Below are 19,789 nucleotides of genomic sequence, written 5' to 3'. Positions count from 1 at the left end.
TCTTGGAAAAGATCAATAAAATCGAGTAATTCTATCCAGATTTATCAGGAAAAAAATACACTCAAATCACATACCAAAAATACAAAATGGGTCATTACTGAATAACTTATAAACATTAAAAGGATAATAAGAGAATTTTAAAGTCAACTTTATCTTAATAAATTCAACAACTTTGATAAAATGGATACATAGTTTGACAGACACCAATAATCAAAGTTTACTCAAGAATAAATAGATAACCTAAGACACCTGGATCTATTAAAAAATTGAATAACCTTTCCACAGTGAAAACAACAGGTCCACAAAGCTTACTGGGTAAAGTCTACATAACACTTAAGGGTAAGTATATACTCGTATAAAACAAATATACACAAACTCTTTTAGAAAATATTTAGAATAAAAGGAGATATTTCCCAATTCATTATATGAAGCCAGCATTGTCCAGATAACAAAACCAGATGAAGACATTATAAAAAAAGGAAATTATAGACAAATATCCTTCATGAAAATAGATGTAAAAATTACTTTTAAAAATTAACAAATTAAATTCAGGAATATATAAAATGGATACTACATCATGACCAAGTGGGGTTTATCCCAAGAAATCAAGGTTGGTTAGCATTTGAAAATCTATTAATGTAATTCAATATATTCCATATATTACCATATAATCCTTAAAAAGGAATAAAGAAAAATAATCTTATAAAATTAAACACCTAATAAATTATTAGGAACTCTCAGCAAACTAGGAAAAGAAGTTAACTTCACTGATACAAGGGACATCTGCAAAAACTCCACAGCTGACTATTTCCCCCAATATCAGGAACAAGGCAAAGAATTTGCTCTCATCAATTCTATTCAATTTGTTTTGGAGGTGCTAGCTATTAGAATAAGGAAAGAAAAGACAAAACCATTGTAAAAGAAAAAAATAAAATTCGTCTCTGTTCAGAAAACATGATCATTAATGTAGGAAATCTTAAGGAATGTACAAAAAGCTACTTTACTGCAAGGTTGCAGGATACAAGTTCAATATATAGAAAACCATTGTATTTCCATATAGTAGTAACAAACTATTATAAAATAAAGTAAAAAATACCTATCGATAAATGTGAAATATCTTGGGATAAATTTAACAAAATGTGTATAAGACCTGTACACCTAAAACTACAAGACATTGCTAAGAGAAATTTGAAAAGGCCTAAGTAAAACTTCCAGGTTCTGGTCTGGTATGTAAGAAGCTTAGGAGTTGCCACTCCATCCAAACAACTAGTAAAAACCTGAACAAACAAAGTCAACAACTCTTCTTAGATCTGTACAAGAAGTCAAATCACAAGCAAATCACTGCTCCCAAAACTGGATGAACCCCCAGGCAAATACAAAGAATCTGTAACTTACCAGAGCAGAAACCCACAAGCTGAAACCTCCACAGGAACATGGGAATGAGTGCCGGAGTCGGAAAACCTGAACTGTAGTTGGTGAATTGCTTAAGGTTCAATGTGGACAAGTCTGAGAGAGAAAAACTCCAAGGGGACCTATTCACTGGGGGGACCCCCACACTTTTGGGAGTTTTACCTCCAGGAGCCCTACCAGGTCCTCATAGGAAGTACTGGAGAAAGATCCCCCCTGAGCTTCCAGCAGCAGGAGGGGAAAAGGAGCCATTTTGAAATACATCAGAGCACTCTGTTCTTAACAGGCCCTCAGGAGGAACTAGTTAACCAACGCCTATCAGAGCCTAATTGACCTGGAGGAAGGAAAATACCCAGCCCACACCCCTCTAGTCATCCTCTCTCACCTAAGGTATGGGTGGAGGGACTGGGAAGCACTTGGGAAGTTTACAGTCTAGAGGTACAGGATCACTAAAAGACTGGGACCTAATCATAGGACGATATAGAACACTGGCCCTCCCTCACACCTGACCACTACATTCCTTAGGCCTTTTCAAATTTCTCTCAGCAATGTCTTGTTTTAAGTGTACAGGTCTTGAACACATTTTGTTAAATTTATCCCAAGGAAGTTCACATTTATTAATGGGTATTTTTTACAATTTTATTTTACAATAGTTTGTTGCTATTATATGGAAATACAATGGTTTTTTTCTTAGAAAAAATTATAAGACATACTAAAAGGCAAAAAAAACCCACAATTTGAAGAGACAAAGCAAGCATCAGAACGAATCACAGGGGTGTTGGAATTATCAGACTGTGAATTCAAAACAACTATGAGTAATATGCTAAGGGCTCTAATGGATAAAAAAGACAGCATGGAAGAACTGATGGGTAGTGTAGCAGAGAGATAGGAATTCTAAATAGGAACCAATTTAAAAAATGCAGAGATAAAAAACACTGTAACAAAAATAAAGAAATCCTTTATTAGCAAAGTAGACATGGCTGAGGAAAGAATCCTTGAGGTTGAAGATATCTCAACAGAAATTCCAAGGCTGAAAAGCAGAAAGGAAAAACAAACAAACAAACAAACAAAACAGATCAAAATATCCAAAAACAGTGGCACACCTACAAAAAAGTATAACATACACATAATGGAAATACGAAAACAAGAAAGAAAGCAGTAGAAGAAATATTTGAAACAATAATGACCGAAAATTTCCCCAAATTAACATCAGACACCAAACCACAGAATTAGGAAGCTCAGAGAACACCAAGCAGGATAAAAGCTCCCAAAATTACACCTAGACATCTCATTTTCAAACAACACAAAATCAAAGATAAAGAACAAATTCATGAAAGAAAGCAAAGGGGAAAACACCTCACCCATAGAAAAGGAAATGTAAGAATTATATCCAATGTCTCAGAAACCATGCAAGCAAGAAGAGAGTTGAATAAAATATTGACAGTGTTGAGAGAAAAAAGATCACCAACCTAGAGATCTGTATCCTTTAAAATTATCCTTCGAAAGTGAAAAAGAGAAAAAGACTTCCTCAGACAAAAAAATTGAGAAAAACTTGCCAGTAGACCTACCGTGCAAGAAATATTTTAAAAAGTTCTTTAGAGAGAAGGAAAATGACATAATCAGAAACTTGAATCTACATAAAGAACAAAAGAGCATCAAAGAATGAATAAGTGAAGGTAAAATAAAAGCATTTGTTTTTCTTATTCTTAATTTATTTAACAGATAATAGTTTGTTCAAAATAATAAGCAACTATGTATTCTATTATCTATGCTTATATGTTTGTGTGTATATATATTACATATATATGCTTATGTATAAGTAAAATTAATGAACAATACAGGGGTGAGTGAGAAATTAGAATTATTTTGTTATTATAAGGTACTTACACTACCTATGAAGTGATATAGTAGTATTTGAAAGTGTACTTGTGTTTGTTATGAATGTGTATTTCCAGAGTAAGATTTTTGGACAAGAATTCACCTGGTATATGTAATGCATTGAGCCAGAGTCAGAGTGAGAGAGGGCTTGGCCATGGACTCCAGAATTTTGTAAAGGCCGACAGGGAGTGTGGGGGGAAAAGACATTCCAGCTGGTGATTCTTTTGGCATGTGCAGGGACTTGACTAGAACATTATCTGGGGCCAGACCTAAGGAGAAATCCCATTTGGTTGGGGCCCATGGTGTCAGGGCCAAGGAGATGGCTTATGTGTCTCTGAGACTGATAGACATCAGGGGATTAAGGAACTAAGTAAATATGTCGTGGTTGATGAAAGCCAGATTTTCTTGCTATTGAAAGTGGGACTTACAAGTATGAAAAGGACAATTGCTAGAATAAACTCTGTTGCTTTAGATTGGAACTAATGGTAGTGTAAGCAGAGAGATGGGAATTCTAAGTAGGAGCCAAAAAAAAAAAAATGCTAGAGATCAGAAACACTGTAATATTAATGAAGAAAGACTTTATCTGCAAACTAGACATCGCTGAGGAAAGAATCCCTGAAAGTATGAGAAATAAATGATAGAGATGGTAATATATTTTGTGTGTGTATATGTATATATATATATGAATAATTACACACACACACATTTCCTAGGTCTTTTTGCTGAGAGGACCAATACACAATAATGCCCCATAGCAATTACACTTAGTGCACAGATCTTGGTTTCTAAATAACCACTCTCCACTAAAAAGAGAATTGGCTGATTTCAGGGCCAGAGTAGAAAAAGTGTATGATAATCCTGGAACATCTTGGCTTACTAGAAAGCATTAATGAATTGCTAAAAAAAAAAAAAAGAAAACAAGAAAAAAAAAGGGTACATCTCAAGAAAACATGGGATTCTGTTTAAAGGAACTCCCACTGGTCAAATATGTGACAGAATATCAAAATAAAAATGACTGTAAAAATTATAACCCAATGAATAAAAGTCATATTCTTGAGTTCATACTGAGATCAACACGTGATGATTACATAAATAAATGCAGGCGATGGGAAAAGTCTTGCTTAGAGTCAAATGTCAACTAACAATGTAGAAAGAATCTTGGAATTAGAAAAGAGTTATTTGGCAACAACAAAAATTGTTTTAGAAAAACATCATTAAAAATGTTGATATTAATGGATGAAAGTTTGATGAGGAATAGGATACTTACAAGGATTCAAAACACCTCCCCACAAATACATATTAATTGTTTATTGTTTAATAAGTACAAAACACTTCCACAGTGAAGAAGCTTGGTATATAATCCCTTAGCGAAGTGATCACACTGTACATCACCAGTAACAGGAAAACTTCACAGAGTGTACCTCTTGGTATTATACTCTGAAAATAATACAGTACCATTTCAGTTGCACGTCTACCAAATATTCATAACCTAACCTTAATTAGGAGGAAATCTCAGACAAACCCCAATTGAGAGACAGTCTACAAAATAATGCCCCATACTCTTTAAAACTGCCAAGGTCCTAAGAGACAAGGCAAGACTGGGGAAAGCCTGGAGGAGATTTAAGAGACACAAAAACTAAAGGCAACAAATGACCCTCATTTGGAGCCTGAACCTCTAAAGCATGTCATTGGAACAAAAGGTAAAAGTTGAATGGGGTCTGTGTTTTAAATGGTGGAACTATATAATGCTAATTTCCTGATTTTTGATGGCTATACTATGGTTATGTAGCCAAGTGCCCTTGTTTTTAGCAAAACATACATTGAAGTACTAAGGGGCAGTATCTGCAACAATTTCAAATGGCTCAGAAGTAAACAATAATAAGGATATATAATAAAGAATGAGGTACATATGATAAAATATTAATACTTGTGGAAGCTGGGTAAAGGATATGTAGAAGTTTGTTGTACTGTTCTTGCAACTTTTCCATATGTATGAAATAATTTCAAAACAAATCATTTTTAAAAGGACACAGTACGTATTGAGTGTGTTGAAAAATATATTGGAAAAGTTTACTAGACAAATAAATGACACGATATATAAAAGAGAATAGGAGTCTTTTACCAGTTTCCGGAACAGTTGTGTTCTTCGTGTTTTTGTTTTCGTTTTTGTTTGGGATGGGGGCACCAGAAATGAATACTCCTATGTGAAAAACTAAAAAAAAAAAATTTAAAAAAATACAAATTATGGAGAGTAAGGTAAAAAACATTAAGCTAGAAATTAGGAGCCCATTAAATCTCTGATACTCTCCAGCCTAGTGGTCTCAGGATAGTCATTTACTTTCCTGAGCCTCAAGATTACTTAGTTATAAAGTGAGTGATTAAACCATAAAGTCCCTTTTATTTCCAAAATTCTGTGGTTCAACTTCCTCCAATTAATGGTTTAAATCCAATTACCAGTACCTAAGTATTAAGAAAGTAGTTCACTAGGCACAAATCAATGATACAATTTGTTGGATTACTATTTGGGGATGATTTTGAGTTTATCTGACAATATGGAAAAAAATCCAAAAATACTTTCATAGGTAAATGTATATATTTGGTTGTTTTAGTTTTAAAATACTTCCTCATTTCTCAGCATATGATGGAAGAGTCATGGCCAGAGTTGGATTCCAATAACTGCCTGTATCAAGTCTTTGAAGAAGTGATTGTCACATTAGTCACCTTTTCCTCCTTAACCCTTTAGTTCACTCTGTGTTCACTTAGCACAGCTGATTAGGAAATCACACTAACAAGCTCATGGTTTCATCATTCAGAAGAATCAGTAAACCCTTCACCCTCACCAGCTGTAAGACATATGCTTGCCATTGGTCACAAGGTCAAATGAGTGATCAGGTGTGGAGGTAGCACTGCAAATTCATCACCAAAAAAAATAATAATTCACAAAGCACATCCAATTCAAAAACAGGCTAGCGATATCATTTTTCTGTATGAATACAGGACAACAAATTAAGTTTCTCATGCTTTCACCTTATGCTATCAATCTCAAAATCCTCCTCTTTGATTTCAGACTCTGCTCAAATTTTACATCTCTGCCATTACCACTGTGCCCTTTAGTGATTAATACCTCCTTAGATTTGCGACTCTGTTGAGCAGAATTGCGGGGGGGGGGGGGGGGTCTAAAATCTAAAATGCATTTATTTATTTATTTATTTTCAATGCATGTATTTCTAATGCTTTCAAATTTGTAACCTAAGAGCAGGTACTCACCTTTTCAATTGTCCCTGTGTTATAGTGTCAAAAATCCAATATACAACGATGCTGCTGTGAAATAAATACCTCTCTGACTGATCGTCACGTTTTCACAAGTGCAATAATGTCATAAAGCTGAATTTTTAAATAGGATATCGGTGTAATCAAAAGTATATTTTAAAAACTTACTTGGCAAAGAAATGATGAAGAAACAAACATGTGGTTTGACATTCACTCTGAAGCTTCAAATAGGGATGCTCTCTTCTGAATGTTGAGTCTAATGTGAGAAAATATTGAGAATCAGAAGGCAACATATTTACAGTGAAGCAGCTCCATAATTCCCTAAAGAGAATGATAATGGGAAATCTAAAGCACAAACGTCTACACGAAAGGAATGCCCCTCTAAAGGAAGTAGGGCTCTGGAAACGTGTAGCAGCCTCAGATGAACAGAGGACAACTCTGTGATTGGTTATGTGGGATATAGTTCAAATGCGTTTTGGTTCTCATTCCCACTCTGTCAGAAGAAAGCCAAGAGACAAGGGTATAAAAAAAGAGCGAGCTCATTCTGCTTGAATATTACATTAACCTGTGAGCAGTAGTGCTCCTTGGTCAGCTTTTTCAGGGCTTGCTGGCGCCGCAGCACTGCTGACCTGTTCGGTCTGATTATGAATGATCAATGTGCCTATTTGCAATAAAACTCTTTGCACAGATCTGGACCCTCAGCCCTTAGTCACTCATGCAGATAATAACGGCAGTTCAAGGTACTTGCCCATAACTCCAAGCTTCATTAAACAAAGGGAATGTCACCAAAAGTCCCTTTAACTACCTTTTTGCTGCTAAGCAGGGAAAAATTGGCCATTCCGAGGAAACAGAATTTACAGTGTTAATAAAATAAGGATTTGTATATCCCTGTGCCCTATTTTGCACATCTTTCTTGAGCTTCTAGTGCGAAAACCCCCCGCGTTAGTGGGGAGCAGAGTGAGACATGTGAACAAAGGATGCTGTGTGCCTGAGATCAGACCCTGCTTCAGAGGAAATATTTCAGTAGAATTTTCAGGTCTGGGACATTAAATAGAATACGTATTGCCACTCCTCCTCATTCATCACAAACACAACCAGTGTTAGGCTTGTGTCTCAGAGGTTGGAGGTTGGGGAAGAATGGTGGCGGAGGCTCCCAAGGAGTTCAGGTCTCTCTGGGGTACATCGAGGCATGGAGTCTGCATACTCTCCAGTCTCTGGAAGGGGGTGACACTTTTTTTAACCCATTTTCTCAGGCAAAACATATTGTCAACTTCGGAAGTTCTAGTCAGGGATGGTCACCTAAGACACGGTCTCTCGTGCATCCCCTCTGGACTCATGCTCCTGCCGTGAACTCACACTCCACTCTACCTGTGGCATCGCTCCCACATCACCTCATACGTAGGTCAGTTTCCTTAGCTGCTTAGGATACCCATTCACTTCTTTGTAAAGTCCTCTCCCTTAACAGTAGACTTTCAGGACATCTTTTTTTTTTCCCCCTAAATAACCCTGCTATGATTTGAAACTCACAGAGAAATGTAGTTTTGAATGACAAAATAATCCAAGTCAAAGTTGAGGTTCCTTCAAAATCAACTAAATGGCCATTTCTGAATAATAATTGGTATTAGCACGTCAAATCTTATGCAACGAAAATTGAAGAAAAATGAAAACAATGGGCAGATGATAAATTGCCCTGTGAAATGAACAAATACAATAAAAAAAATTTTAGATAAATGAGGCCAAAAATAAAGTATCTTTCTAAGAGAAATTTTCGGCTCAATCATTTGGAAATATTTTTGCTTGCTTTGATACACAAAGTTTAGACCTAAAGTCCACGATACACATACATGGCCACATAGAGCATGACGCACCACTTGTTTTGTGCTAATTCACTACAAAATGCTAAGAAAATGAACTACTGCATTTTCTTGCCCATTCAAAAATTGACTAGTAAGCAACTTGCACACAGTAGTGGTCTGTAGAGCAACGCTCTATGCTAGTAAACAGTTTTCCCTTCTGAGTCCCTGTCAAACTTTTAAAACTCTATGAGTCTATCCACTCATGCAAAAGCCCAATGCCTTTTTATGCCCCACCTCCCTAACTCACCCTGCAACAGTTTAGGGGAAGGGAAATGTGGAAGAAGTCCAAAAGAAGTGGAGGGAGTGGGGAGTGTGGTAATTTTGGTGGTAATGAAATAAAAAAATACAGAGAAAGATTATTCCTAAGATGTCCTGCCTAGAAAAGATGCCACACAAAGAATTGCTGTAGGACCTAAATATGACTGGCTCAAAGGAAAACTAAGGGAAGACAGTTACATTCAAACATTTAATGCTGGATCTACAGATGGGGAATGAAGATTTGCTCTGTTTGTCTAAAAGTCAGCAATGGGATTAAAGGGTGGAAGTTGTAAGGTACTGGAATTTGTCTCTTGTCTCAACCTAAAAAAAAAAAATTACAAACAAACAAACAAAAACAACTTTTGAATCACTGAAACTACCAAATTTGATCAGAAGGTGATGACCACCTATTAGACATGCTTTAGGAGAAGCATCTGAAACAGGTGAGAGATTATTCTTAGATGATTTTTTAAAAATGCTAGAGGGTAAGGGGGGAAGGGAGTGGTAGATGAGCGTAAGCGGGATCAAATATATAGTAATGGAAGGAGAGCTGACTCTGGGTGGTAAACACACATGATATATAGATGATGTATTACAGAATTGTACACTTGAAACCTATGTAAGTTTACTAACAATTGTCACCCCAATAAACTTTATTGAAAAAAATAAAATAAAAAACACTTCAAACTTTAAGAATTCTATAACTCTGTGATGAGTTGAGAGCGAAGAATGTTTGTGAAGTTAGCAAACAAATAAGCTTAACTAGCATTTATTTACTCTTCTAATGTCATAGTGAAGGCAGACTTGAGTCCTATTTGGCATTCTCACTAGGGCACCTGTCTCCTTAAACCAGGAAGTTGATGAGATCTTTAACTTCATGAACTTCAATTAATTTTGTTTAAAAAACCATTTTCAAAAATCAAGCAATGACAGTGTACTATTTTATAAAGTGATTCCATCTATAGAAACTCCTTGTGGCATTAAGATATCCAGGTTTCAGGTATGTAGTTTCTTGGCTATTTGAAATAGGTTGGTTGTCTCAATTCAGTATGGATAAGAGGCCCACTGTTCTCATTTTAAAGCACAGGGATAAGATATTCATAATATATCGTCCTGTTCCCTCCCCCACTCTTCCAAGGCCTAAGAAGCTTCTGCCCAGTACTATCTTTTCAAACTGAAAAGACTAACTGAGCTATTCAAAGCTCCCTCTCAGGCAGTTAGGGCTTTGTGCTATTGTCCAGCTATATAATCCTCTGGTGGATTCAGGGGGTCAGTGGTTCTAATACGCCTCCCACCAGCTGGGATACACGTCTTCAGCATTAGAGTATCTTTTCCATCATTTTTCATCCAGGCAGTTCAGGCTTTGTTCTGTTTTGTTTAGGACCCTGTATTATGTGCGATTTATGTAAGCATATTTCTACTGGACTGTAAATGCTTGTGGATGAAACTCTTCATATATGGTGGGTAGGAACTATTCATGTTTTCGTCTTTGTGTATCTTCCACAGCAAGCATAATACCTTGCCCATGACAGATGTTCCACCAAGGTGTGTGAAATTCAATTAGTCTTTTTTTTTCCCATCCAAGAAAGTGTTGCCTAAAAAAGTAAAACAATGCTGAAATGATGACATTTACAAAATATCATGCACTGAAATAACATTTGGATTCTGTTATTCTTTCCCCAGTGATTGACCAATTTATTGCCGTCTATTAAGAGATTTGAAGCACTTGGTCATCTACCATTTAGAACCAACAAGCTTAATTTTCTGGAATGAAAGAAGAAAGATGAAAAAAGCCTGACTTAAAAGAGTAGAATTGATTTTTGAGCGAGTTCATGATTTCCCTACATGGACACTATGTCACTGAATATTTTCAACAGAAAGAGATCTTAGTGACTAACAAATTCAACTTCCTAAAACACAAAGATAGACAATTCTCTGTGAAGGAAATTGTTTGGTTTTATTGTTAAGCAAGACGACCAAACTCTTGGCTAGACTTTTAAAAAGTGAAGATGGAGTGAGGGTGCAGTGGTGCGGAGCAGGTAAGAAGGGCAAAGCCCTTCCTCATTTGTTTAGTAGACAGACAACCTCCGGTGTGCAGCCCAGGCTTCTGCGGTGTGGTTTGCTCAGTGGGTAGCAGCTGTGTCGAGGATACTTACTACTCCTCCTGTTTCCAGCTGGAGGAGGAAATCTCCACTCTATTCCCAGGGAGCAAAGTATGGAAGAGGTACGCAGCAGCTCCCAACTCACTCCTCTAATACAAAGAGGAACTGATCTAACTGATGAACTGGGGAGAAGTAACTGACTAGGTTTGGCTCATCATCGTCTGGGTCCCTCTCTTTCAGAGCCAGCCTGAATGCAGGATGCAAGCTTTTGGGCCTCTTCTCCCACGTGGTAGCTTCGCAAATCAAGTCCTACCTCTGTAAGAAGGGCCTGTAGTTCTAAGGAGAGAGGAAAGGTTCATCAGGAGATATATCTGCAAGACCTCTCTGGTCATAAATCTCAAGTAACATTCACTAATTCAGCTGTTATGAGTAATAAGGATTTCTATTTGTCTGACTCTTATGTCCTATCTCTCAGTTCTTTCAAAATCTGTGAGAAGAGATGAACAGAATAGTCTCAAATTTTAAACTCATGTATTAAAGAACTATACCTATGAACTAGCCTTTGAAATTATAATGAATTCAAAAGCGATACAGAAAATTATTAGGTAACTCAGCTTCCAAGTTTTCAACATTAAAATAATCTGTATTCTATTTTTATATACTATGTTCCTTTGAATAAAATAGAAAAAATTGAACTGTCGTTGCTAAATTTTCTTGTGAAGGAAATATGTATTGGCCAGTTTATAATCTGAGGCTTTGGAGAGCAGAATAGTTTTATCAGGCTTTATTTACGCTAGCCTCATCATGACCATTAATTCGCTGGCTACGGAAGACATTGTTCCCAGGTACATCACATCTGAAACATCATCATATTCTTTCAACTGTAATCTTCATCATCATATCAAATAATATTTTTGGATGCTTTTCAAAATATTTTCACTTACATTCTTTTATTTAACTGTTTCAATAGCATTGTAAGTTGGGTAGGCAAACAGCTTTATCTATATTTTAACAATGAAAAAGTTCACAAAGGGAAATTCTGTGACTTCTTCAAGTAATTCAGCCAATAGTAAAAAAAGTTGATACCACTTACTTCCCCAGTGTCTGCCTCCTATTTCTACACAAATTTTAAATATTTATTATATTCTTATTATATTACATACTTATAAGGGAAACATTAATTTCAGGTGACTAAAATTGTACATGTGTTCTTTGTTTGGCTTCCAAGAGCATATTAATTCAACATAATTAGAAATATTTATTGAGTATTTAGCACATCAGCAAACAATAGTAATAATAATGTAAAGCTCGAAATGTGTTAAGATAGATGAATGAATGGATGGATGTGTGGAAGGAGAGATGAGTAGATAAATAAATGTGTAAAAGTCATAAAGACAGAAGAATAAAATGTGACTCCTAAGGAGGACAAATGCAGTAACACAAAAATAGCTAGAATACATGTTGATATGTGTTATAATAGGCCCATTGTGTTAGGGGAACAGATGACAGAACAATTCACGATACCACATTTTGAGATTATTCTACAAATGTCGTACCACTAAATCATTGAAATTTTCTTTATGTTGTAAAGAAAAGAATTGAAAGTATTGAAGCATGAAAGGTCCATTGTCAGGATTTTTCAAAGAAAGATGCCTTACAATCCAGGAAAATCAACATAGAACCTAGGAATTTGAAACCCCAAAGAACTGAAAGGAAAAACTCAGCTCTACATGTTTTTTATTAGAGCAGGGACATCCAGATGGAGTGGAGGGCAGAGGGGAGACACATAATGTCATGTACATGTATATTTAGTAGTAAAAGAAAGCACCGAACCAAGGCATTAACCAGACACATTTCTAACCTTGACATGAGTTGCTGATGAAATGGCCCTTAGGATAAACAGCACAATTGGCCTTATTTTGACCTGAGTCAGCAAGAGCTTTTAGCAGGAGTTTTGTCATGTAAATACCCTCATGAACATGGACAGAACACATTGCTCAAGTTGCTCAGATAGAGCTGGCCGTCAGTAACTGACAAAAGGGAACTTGAGTGGAGAGGAGCCCTTTTAGGAGGACTGGTGAGTGTTAAGGGGATTTAACAGAGTGAAAGGAAACTATTCTGGAAAAGATAATATGTGAATCCAAAATACTTTGGCATTTTAATCGAATATGCTGCTTAGGGAAAAAGCACAGTCTGCACCCCAACACCTGCTGGACCTAATGGACTCTGAAATGTTGTTTCAGAATTAATCAAGTCATTTAAAATCATAGCTGCAGTCTCCATTCACTACTCCTGTGCATAAATGTGCTGATCCCAATACTAATCCATGTCGGGTGACTTCAGCAATATATCACCATAATTGCCATTTTAGGGCTGCAAATTGGAGCTAAAATAACCAGATGCAAAAGAGATGGCCGTATCATACTCTCAAGATGGATCTTCAAAGTTCAAGGAGAGTTCAAGCATGGAAGAGGCAATAGAAAGGGGTCAAGTGTAAGGGGATTGTTCATGTTCAAGAAGAATTAACTTTACAAATATATTGTTTCTGAGGTGGTAATTGTCCCATCTTACAGTTATTCATACCTCATTTACTCGTTGCATTCTTCTCAAGCATTTAATGAAATGAATTTGATTTTGACAAAATATTCTATTTCAAAATTGTCATTAATTTTCAAGATATTTTATTCTCCTCTATATTATCTGTTTTAAAGGGATAGAGACTGGATTTGGAACATATAATATTTCCCTAGCTAATCTTTGGGCAAAAGTCCATGTCAGTCTCAGATATTTCCTTCCTACCGTGTTTCCCCAAAAATAAGACCTAGTCGGACCATCGAGCTCTAATGCACCTATTGGAGCAAAAATTAATGTAAGACCCGGTCTTATTTTAATATAAGATCTGGTATAATATAATATAATATGATATAATGTGATATGATATAATATAATATAATATAATATAATATAATATAATATAATATAATATAATATAATATAGTATCGGGTCTTATATTAATTTTTGCTCCAAAAGATGCATTACGCATTAGAGCTGATGTTCTGGCTAGGTCTTATTTTCGGCGAAATATGGCAGCTTAGTCAACTAAATCATTGAATTACAAATAAAAAAGAAGTCACCAACATACCACACTCAAAAGGTGAGGTCAGAGTTCTGTCCCATGTGAGTAAGATTAAGGGCAGTTTTCTAGCTTATCTGTCACAGTTTCTCACTTAGGGAACTGTAATATGCAAGCAAAAGCCTACTGTATAGTTATTGGTTTGTATCTAATTGAAATCGATGGGAAAATTGGGAACAAAAGAGAACCCCTGTGACTACTTCAGTATCCAAGTTGCTAAAAATGCCACTATCACTTGCTGTTTTGGTTGAATCACCCTTCCCTTGATATCTTTACAAATAAATCACCGTAAAAAGAAAACACAATAGTTCTATTTTAAACTCCAAATTTGTTAACACAGCACTCAAAGACCTTCACAATCTGGAGACAACCTACTTGTTTAACACTCTTCTTTCTTCACAAGCCCTAGCACTCCAGCTTCTGCTACAACAAATGGCTCATCATTCCCCAAAGACAGAGTCCCATTTAAACCTCCAAGTTTTTTCAAATGTTCTTCTCTGCATATGACATCTTCCCTTGTCCTCTAGCTGGTACACTGTAACTAGCTGAAATGTCACCCCCTTTGTCTGACTAGCCATCCCAATAGGGACAGCTAGTTCTTTATTTTTTGCTTTTACATAGTGCAAAATGCAAACCTCCCTTGCGAGCACTTACCAAATATATTATAGATATTTTCTTTGTGTCTATCACCCTCATTTATACTATGAGGTAACTGAGTACATGAACTAGTTTTAGTAATTTTTTGAATGATATATTAAATGTAGGTAATAACAATTTGCAAAATCATAAACCGCTATTAAAATTGTAGTTGTTTTACTATTATTTTTCACAGCAAGCAATCTATCACAACATATCACAGATTTTTTTTGTGACTAATCCAGCAACTATCAGGACAGGGTGGATAAAATATTTGAAGAAGTAATGGTCAAAATGTTTCAAAATTTGATGACAATTATAAACCTTCAGTACTAAGAGATTTAATTAAACACAAGCAGAATAAACACAAATAAAACCACATATCAAGGTACATCATAATTAAGTTGCTGAAAACCAATAATAAAGAGAAAATTGTAAATGCAGACACTGAAAAAGGAGATGTTACATAAAACAGGGAACAAAGATAAAAATAACTTCAAACATAAAAGGCAATGCAGTCCAAAAGACAATGTAATGACATTTTTAAAGTGCTGAAATAAAGAATAGTAAAACTAGAATTCTGTATCTTGGAAAATTATCTTCCAAAATGAATGGAAAAGAAGCATATATTAGGAAAAATACCAAACCACAGAGAATTTCTTGCATCAGACTTCCAATAAAAAAATGTTAAAAGTAATTATTCAGGGTAAAGGAATATAAAACCTTATAGAAAGTTCAGTATATACAAAGAAATCTAAGAATGCCAATATGGTAAATATTTGAGTCATTTTTAGTTTCTTTAAGAAGTAAGTGAAGGTTTACAAAATAGTAACATAGGTAGTATTTTGAGGTTTGTAACGTGAAAAATGTATACAATAGTAGAAAAACAGATTGAAGAAGAAAATGGAAGGGTGCAGCCCTAAGATTATTATAATATGCATAAAATGGCCTAATATTATTTGAAACTACATTACAATCAGGGAAATAATGCAAAAACTAAGTAAAATAAAACATATATTGTTAATTACACAAAAATATAGCTAAAGAATACTCAAGTAAACTAATTCAAATGGAAGTAGAAAAAAGAAGAGGAAAAGAGAACATATCAATCAAAAAGAAAATAAACAGAATTATGGCAAAACTAACCTGAAACATATTAATAATTATATTAAATATAAATTGTCTAAATTTTCCAGTAAAAAAGCAAAGATATTCAAACTGAATAAAAAAGCACAACTAAACTATGCTGTACTATATTCAAGAAGTGAACTTAAAATATAGACACAAAATAAAGAAGTGGAACTACATCAGACTAAAAAGTTTCTTCACAGCAAGGGAAACCATCAACAAAATGAAAAGGCAATCTACTGAATTGTGGAAAATATTTGCAAATCACATATTTGATAAGGGGTTATTATCCAAAATATATAAAGAACTCATAAAACTCAATAGCAAAAAACAAACAATATAATTTAAAAATGGGCAGAAGATCGAATACACATCTTTCCAAAGAAGACATACAAATGGTAACAGGCACATGAAAAGATGCTCAAAATCACTAATTATTAGGGAAATGCAAATCAAAACCCCAATGAGGTATCACCTCACTCCTATTAGAATGACTATTATCAAAAAGACAAGAAATAAATATTGGGGAGGAAGTAGACAAAATGAGGCAATTGTTCACTGTTTTTGGAAATGTTCACTGGTGCAGCCACTGTGGAAAACAATATGGAGTTTCCTCAAAAAAATTAAAAATACACCTACCATATGATCCAGCAATCCCACTTCTGGATATTTATTTGAAGAAAACAAAAATACTAACTCAAAAAGATATATGCAGCACCATGTTTACTGAAACATTTGTTTTACAATAGTCAAGATATGGAAACAACCTGAATGTCCACTGATGGATGAACAGATAAAGAAAATGCTATATATATATATATATATATATATATATATATATATATATATATATATATACACACACATATATATACACACACACACACAATGCAATATTATTTAATCAAAAAAGAATGAAATGTTGTCATTTGCCATAATTTGATGGAACTTGATGGCATTATGTTACATGAAATAAGTCAGACAGAAAAAAAAAAACACAACACTGTATGATCTCACTTATATGTGGAATCTAAAAACAAACAAACAAACAAAAAAACACAAACTCACAGATACAGAGAACAGATTGGTGGTTGTTTGGTAGTTGCCGGGTGAGGTGGGGAGTAGGTGGTGGGTTAAATGGGTAGTTATAAATATCCAGTTACAAAACAAATAAGTCATGGGGATGTAATGTAGAACATGGTGACTACAGTTAAAAATAATATATTGCATATTTGAAAGTTGCTAAGAGAATAGATCTTAAAACTTGTTATATGAAAAAAAATTTTTAAGTGTGTATGGTGACGAATGTTAACTAGACTTACTGTGGCAACCATTTCGCAGTGTATACAAATATGGAATCATTATATTGTACACATGAAACTAATATAATGTTACATGTAAATTATATTTCAATTAAAAATATGAAAACATGAAGTAAAATATGAAGACAGATTAAAAGTAAAAGGATACAAAACAAAAAACATGCATACACTAATTAAATCTGAAGTAGCCATATTGAGTATCAGAAAAAGAACACTTCAGCAAAAGGGATATGACAGATTATAAAATGGGCATTTCAAAATGATGAAAGTATCAATTAGTTAAGAAGACAGAGCAATACTAAATGTGTACGCTATAAAAAACACACGATTGCATGACTATTCGGCGTCTTTTATGGTTCCAATAAATTTTAGGATTATATGTTCTAGTTCTGTGAAAAATGTCATTGGTGATTTGATAGGGATTGCACTGAATCTGTATGTTGCCTTAGGTAGTATGCACATTTTAACTATATTAATTCTTCCCATCCATGAGCATGGTATATGTTTCCATTTATTTGTATCTTCTTTAATTTCTCTCTTCAATGTCTTATAATTTTCTGAGTACAGGTCTTTTACTTCCTTGGTTAAATTTATTCCTAAGTATTTTATTGTTTTTGAAGCAATTGTAAATGGGATTGTTTTCTTAATTTCTCCTTCTGATAGTTTATTATTGGTGTATACAAATGCAACTGATTTCTGAATATTAATTGTATAGCCTGCTACTTTACTCAATTCATTTATTGGCTCTAAAGTTTTTCTGAGAAATAAGAACAAAGTTGGAGGTATCATGCTACCTGACATCAAATCATACTACAAGGTTATAGTAATCAAAACAGCATGGTATTGGCATAAAAACAGTAACACAGATCAATAGAACAGAATAGAGAGCCTAGAAAAAAATCTAGGCTATAGATTTTATAGAAAAAAATCTAGGCTATAGGCTCCATGCCTATAGAGTCATTTAATCTATGATTATGGAAGCAAGAATTTATGTTGGGACAAAGACAGTCTATTCAATAAATGGTGCTAGAAAAATTGGACAGACACATGGAAAAAAATGAAGCTGGATCACCTTCTTATGACATATGCAAGAATAAATTCAAAATGGATTAAAGACTTAAATGTAAGACCTGAGACCATAAAACTCCTAGAAGAAAATATAGGAAGTAAATTTGCACACATTAGCTTTAGTAATATTTTACTGATATATCCCCTGGGGCAAGGGAAGCAAAAGAAAAAATAAACATGTGGGATTACATCAAACTAAAAAGTTTTTTCACAGCAAAGGAAATTGTAAATAAAACAAAAAGACATTCTACTGAATAGGAGAAGATATCTGTCAATAATACATCTGATAAGGGGTTAATACCCAAAATTTATAAAAAATTCATACAACTCAACACCAAAAAAACAAACAAACTAGAGGACATGAAGATACATTTCTCTAAAGAGGACATACAGATGGCCCACAGATATGAATAAATGTTCATTGTCACTAATCATTAGAGAAAAGCAAATAAAAGCCACAATGACTTACCACCTCACCCTGGTCAGAATGGCTATCATCAATAAGTCAACAAACAATAAGTGCTGGCAAGGATGCAAGGATGTGGAGAAAAGGGAACCCTTGTGCACTGTTGGTGGGATTGCAGATTGGTGCAGCCACTATGGAAAACTGTGTGGAGGTATCTAAAAAATTGAAATGGGACTACCTTATGACCTAGCAATTCTACTCCTGGGGATCTATCCAAAGAAATCCAAAACACTAATTCAAAAAAATATATGCACCCCTGTGTTTATTGCAGAGCTATTTACAATAGCCAAGATATGGAAACAACCGAAATGCCCAGAAACCACGGTATATTTATACAATGGAGTATTACTCAGCCATAAAGAAGAATGAAATGTTCCATTTGCAAAGACATGGATGGACCTACTGTTAGAGAATATTATGCTAAGTGAAATAAGTCAGATGGAGAAAGACAAACGCCACATGATCTCACTTATATGTAAAATCTAAAGAACAAACAAAACAGAAATAGACTCAGAGATATAGGGGAGAAAAAAATGAGGGTTGCTAGATGGGAAGGGGGTGAGGATAGGAGAGAAAGTAAAGGGATTAGAAAGTACAAATTAGTAGTTACAATATAGTCACAGGGATATGAAATACACTTTGGGGTATATAATCAATAACATTGTAAATATTTTATAGGGGGTCAGATGGGCACTTGTATTAGGGAGACCACTTCATGGACTGTGTAGATGTCTGACCACCACACTGTACACCTGAAGTTGAAGCTGAATAATATTGAATGTCAACTATATAAACATACATGTATGTACATGTATAAATATATATACAAAGATACATTAGTTTAAAAGTTAAAAGGTGGGGAAAATATGCAAGGTCTGACAATTAAGTTTGTGAACTTGTTGCAACGACATTGCTAACATTTTTTGATATCAGAATGACTATTCATTATGAATTTGTACCAACTGGACAAAGAGTTAACCAAGTTTACTATTTTGAAGTGTTGAAAAGGCTGCGTGAAAAAGTTAGACGAACTGAACTTTTCGCCAACAATTCATGGCTCTTGCATCATGACAATGCACCAGCTCACACAGCACTGTCTGTGAGGGAGCTTTTAGCCAGTAAACAAATAACTGTATTGGAACACCCTCCCTACTCACCTGATCTGGCCCCCGATGACGTCTTCTTTACCCAAAAATAAAGGAAATATTGAAAGGAAGACATTTTAATGACATTCAGGACATTAAGGGGAATATGACAACAGCTC

The 19,789-nt window shown here is 34.8% G+C and overlaps 1 long non-coding RNA gene across 1 annotated transcript in view; it reads right to left on the bottom strand.

Moving 5' to 3' along the window:
* Positions 1-5,407: 5,407 nt before the first annotated feature.
* Positions 5,408-19,789, bottom strand: part of LOC117022453 (uncharacterized) — a 53,424-nt gene continuing 39,042 nt past the window's right edge. Inside the window, exons 3-4 of the long non-coding RNA XR_004423053.1 lie at positions 6,724-6,811; positions 5,408-5,497 (exon numbers count right to left, since the gene is read on the bottom strand). This is a non-coding gene — a long non-coding RNA (uncharacterized LOC117022453). The remainder of the gene's footprint in view (positions 5,498-6,723; positions 6,812-19,789) is intronic.

This window comes from Rhinolophus ferrumequinum, chromosome 5, assembly GCF_004115265.2.
Source record: "Rhinolophus ferrumequinum isolate MPI-CBG mRhiFer1 chromosome 5, mRhiFer1_v1.p, whole genome shotgun sequence".
Lineage (NCBI taxonomy): Eukaryota > Metazoa > Chordata > Mammalia > Chiroptera > Rhinolophidae > Rhinolophus > Rhinolophus ferrumequinum.
The sequence above is the reverse complement of the archived record's forward strand: the minus strand, read 5'-3'. Positions and strand labels throughout refer to the sequence as shown.